Below are 5313 nucleotides of genomic sequence, written 5' to 3' on the forward strand. Positions count from 1 at the left end.
AAAAGGAACTTGGTTAGTTTATTACAAAAAGTATTCTTTCGACAATTTCATCTCAAGGTCTTTTATATACTGAGAATTAGCATCCATGTTTATCCATCATAGGTTTTGTTAGAACAATAAAAATAAAAAATATTAAGTCTTTATAGGAACACAATACCTTCCTTGTACTTTTCCTTGGGACATCTCATACAAGCCCAAATTACTCCTTGGAATTTGCGGTTAAGAATCCCTTTAAAAGATTGTATGTAGGAAATTTAAAATTTTATATTTTATAATTTCAACTTTTTGTTGCCAATTCATGGGATGATAGACTGCTAGCTACCTTTATTATCAAAATATAGTACTTGGGGATCCATAATGAGTGCTTGGTTGATGGTATTCGCAACTTTTTTGTAATCCCAGTACTTGTCATTCTATTTGTGATGGTCGTATCCGCAATGTTATTGGCTCCTGCCTCCATGACCTTCATAACTTTCTTCTTTGGGGCCATGGTCCTTAATTGCGAGATTGTAAAGGGGATTTTTGGCTAGAGAGCTTAGGGTTGTTGCAATTGGATTGATGGGAATTTGATTAATGGGGGATGGCGATCACTAGGAATTTAGAAAAATCAAGTAGATTCTTGATTCCACAAGAAAGTGGGGTAAAAGGGATAGGGGATTCGATTCTAATAGCGTGCGGAGTATCCTCCTTTTCTTTGTAACAATAAAACATGTCCTTGCTCTTCTCTTGCTCCATTCCCTCTTACTCTATACTGTTGATGAGAAGAGCCTCTCCTCTCTTGCTCAAGTTACCCCCCAATGGCTCCTCATGCCCTATATTTATAGTTAAATTGAAGAAGAAGGGTTGTGGCCAAGAAGAGAAGCTCTTTATTAGGTGGGAAGCTGACTGTGGAAAAGGTGGTAACACCCCGCAGTTCAGGATAGCTGATTCATCAACAGAACCTTTTCGCAAGCAATTTAAAGCCACCTCCCTTAGTGCGTTGTCTATGTATTATCAGCCCATTTACCCTCTTTAACAGACGACCTTTCATACAAATCATTGATGTACCAGACGTGTCAACTACCTCCCTAGATACGTATCATCTTCAACACTCTGATGACAACAATAGACAAAGCAATCTTCATCACCAACCCCTTGAGTGATGCAAGCTTTCATCCTAATAGGATGGGGACGTGAGTATGGGCTGCCCTTTGTATCTTTCAATAGAGAGTGAGATAGAGGATGGGCTGAGTGACCAGTCTTTCCCTTCAAATCAAATGAGAGGTGAGATGTGCGACTGGAGTGTTGCATGCACAGGATGGGCCTCTCAATGCACAAAGCATGATCTGTTCCTGTGCACTGCACACCATAAGGCTCCCTCACCTTTCTTCTTGCACTATATGCCATCACAGGGCGAGATGCACTGTTGCACCATCAAATGCACACAAGACATACAACCTCTGCATAAGTGGCAGTGAGGATTACATCAATGGGTTTCAGGAATAGGTGAGTGAAATAGAGGGGGGATTGAGTGTGACTGGTGTTTCTTCAATCAATTATTGAGAGGTGAGGATTGAGGGACGTTACGACAATTGGAGTCATGTATGTTCTCGTTCCCCTATGCACCCATGGGATGGGTCTCTGCCATCGTCACAAGACATGTCACTCTGTTGTGTGTACTGCACTTCAAGGCTCCCTGGCTTTCATGCTTGCACCTATGCCAGACAGGTTGGATGCACCATCAACTCTACATCGTGACATACTCCCTCTACACCATTCCCTTGCCGATTCCTAAACCGGGTGTGAGATCTGGGTTTCCATCAATATTCACTCGCGTGATGTAAGTTCTGGGGCGAGTGACTGTTCTCTCATCCCATTTGAGTGCCCATGAGTTGAGTGACTCTCCTTCATCAATGACACCTACCCCGACGGGTTTTCTCAACTAGCTACCTCCCTAGGTGCTGCTGCATGGTCCCTGCCGTGCTGGCTGAACGCTGGAGCGAGCTGTGGTACATCAGACTACAACCCTTATGTAGTAGCAGTTACGGGTTCTTCAACCATACATGAACCGGGCCAAGCTTTTCTAACCCTATCCTTATGATTGTAAGTGTACGTTATATTTTAAGTGTGGGGACGCCAGAATCCAGTCGGTTGCTGAGTCCTAGGATGTGTTGCATCATCTAACCCTGTCCGTTAAGGTTTTTAGTGTGGGGACGAGTCCCTACGCGTCTATGATGCATACCCCCTGCATATGCCTCACCTTACTCATGCATGTATGCCATGACCCAATTTTACCCTGATGGGGTCCCTTGCCCACCCACTCATCCATGTTCACCCCACCCTTGGGGCCATTCCTTCTATTTTTTCCTTTATCCCTTGTTGTGGCATTTTTCCATGTAAATGCATCCTCCGTTCACCGAAACCCTCATCCAACCTTACCGCCCTGTTCATCCCTTCGAATGGTACACTTCTCCTTTTTACCAACCCTTGTTTTGCTTGCTGGTTCTTGAGTTATTAATTTTTGACGCCTTTCCCGTACCTTGGACAATTTTCCATGTGAACATACCTTTCTTGCTTCGGAACCACACTCTAACATGCCAGCCCTGACCTCCATCTTCCCCCTACCCTTTTTCCTTTTTGCTCCCTGTCCTTCTGATGCACGGTTCCTCTGCTCTTAATTTTTGCGCGTTCCCCACGTCATGGTCCACTCCCCCCGGAAGTTCCATCCGAGCCATCCTAAGAAACTATCTGCAGAGCTTATGAGATTCAAAGATACGGGCTACATGGAGTACCTTAACGTCATAGCTCTAGATCTCCCCAACTTTCTTGACTTGTCTAGCTTCTTTGCCATGGCCTTTATCGCAAGGCCATGCCTCTTGCCACTCACAAGGTTTATGATGTATTGGGTTAGGAACGCGCTTTCCATTTCTTGGCACACTTGGGACAAGTTGCCCTTTCATTGGCCTCAAAGATGGCTTCATGAATTTGCCTCCATCGAGGAGGCCTCTCGAAGAATCCATGGAGTGAACCGAGATAGCGCTATGGGATCCTTCTATGAGATTCTCAAATACTCCACGGCTTTTAAAGAATGTGGGTTGCTTTTACCGGCCGTACGCACGCAACAATTTTTTTGTTACATATTTCTAGAATTCTCACCAGATATCACGTAAAGGGCACATGCAAACTGTCAAAAAGAAGAGGCCACATGGAGCTGAAGCTCCATGGGAACATTTAGCTAGAAGTTCCAATCTCTCACCATGGAAATGACGAGAGGATTCCAATCCTACTCAGCGTACAAGCCGCCCTTCACTCTTTATATAGGATGAGTTCTAGCTCATGTTCCATGAAGTTTTCCTTTTTTATCCTCCATGTTACCAACATGATTGCTCTATCAATGAAGCTCAAGTGAAAAACGCAATGTCTAGTGGTATAGACCCCTTTGTATCTCCCCTTGTTGGCAATTAAGTCTTGGTGATTTTATTTTTATTTTTTTAATGAGAGCAACCATGGCATTATGGGTCCTCTTGGGCATAACAACATGATTTAGCGTCCAACGGTTTTTAGGTGTTGCATTAACACAAAGCATCTACTATCAACATATAAATATACTCCCATCGTTCAACATGTCAAGTTGATGATTGAGAACATGATAGTTGTGGAGAATGCAAGGTCTTGATTATGAACAGCACCATTGGGCATAGCACAACCGTGAATAGTATTGGAGGCTTCCTCATCTCCAGCCATCACTTTTCGACAAAGGGCTCCACTTCTCATTTTAGTGTATTTGTGATGGTGTATGGGATGCAGAAATTTGATTTGTATGGTGATAGTAGCTCTTGCCCTGTCCAATGCCGTGTTTGATTTGATCCTTGGGGGTTTTTGCTAGCGTACATACTAGTGTCATTTGCCATGTAAACGCCATGCTTAATGCGCCATGTTTGGGTGCTTTTGACACCCACCCGTCATGCATACATTTTCCACAACACAAAATACAAAAATAAACACAAAACAAAAACGAAATAAAAAACTAACAACCAACCAAAACACACAAAAAAACAAAAAAACAAAAACAAAAAAAACAACACCAACAACAACCACAACAATAATACCAACCTTTATTTTTTTCAAACACACCCACCAACCAACCACTCCTAATCATGCTTTAAAAAACAAAACAAAACAAAAAAAACAAACAAAATATAATCATACTAATAATACTAATACTCATCATAATTGTTTTTTTAATGGAAAAAAAACAATTAAAAACAATAAAAACCCCACCACCATACAACCATAAAAACAAAAAAACAAAACAAAACAATGAATCATTATTATAATTGTTTTTTTTTTTAACAACCAACTTACCAACTATCGTCCTTTCTTCCCCCCTCCTTCGTCACCGTCGTCCCTCCTTCCTCTTCTTCATCGCTGCTTGCCTGTCCTTCGCCACCTGCCTCCCTTCTCCCTCCCCCTTCGTCGTCGCCGGCGCCTTCTTCTTCCTCCATCACTGCCGCCCCGTCCTCGTCCTTATTTTTCTTCATCTTCTCTTCTCTCCCCTTCCAACCCTCCCACCCCTCCCGTCGGCTGCCTCAAACCCCCTCCCCTTCCAAACCTCCCTCCAAACCCCCCCCCCCCCCCCCAAACCTACCCCCTACCTAACCCAACCTACCCCCAACCAAACCCAACCCCCCCAACCCGAGTTACCCACCCCCACCCTAGCCCCATTTCCCACCCCCACCCGGTTACCCCCACCGTAGCTCCCTTTCCCACCACCCCCACCCGCAACAAATCCCTCGCAAAAGTCAACACAAAACCCACCACACACAAGCCCCCTTTCCTACCCGGTGATCCCATGAGCTCATGTGTTCGTGTGTAAGAAGCTCAGAATAAGGAATTAGTGTAAATAATATTGATATTAAGCCATGTCCCACTGACATTGGTATAAAAGGAGAGGACATGTAATTTTACATATCTTTTGACATATCAATACAATTACAATCTTTCTCTCCCTTCTTGTTCACAACTTCTATGGCTTTCTCATCTTTCCTGTCTTTCTCTCTCCAAATCTAGTCTTTCTCTCTCTCCCTGCAGTATTTCTCTCTCCTCTACAGTCTTTCTCTCTCCTCTTTCTCTCTCCCTTGGTTCTCTCTCTGACAAGTGGTATCAAAGCCTTGGTTCTTGGTCCCAGTTAGTCCCTCATTTTTACCTAGTTACAACTTTCTAGTTACATGGAATTTTGAGTCACATGTACATAAGTACGGGAGCAGTAGGGCAGTTTCCAAAGCATCTTTGGACCACAAGGACTGCATGCAGAAGCATTAATGGCAACTTTCT

The sequence above is a fragment of the Lygodium microphyllum genome, chromosome 9 (genome assembly GCF_053477565.2).
Source record: "Lygodium microphyllum isolate KBCC chromosome 9, Lygodium_microphyllum_v1.1.10, whole genome shotgun sequence".
Lineage (NCBI taxonomy): Eukaryota > Viridiplantae > Streptophyta > Polypodiopsida > Schizaeales > Lygodiaceae > Lygodium > Lygodium microphyllum.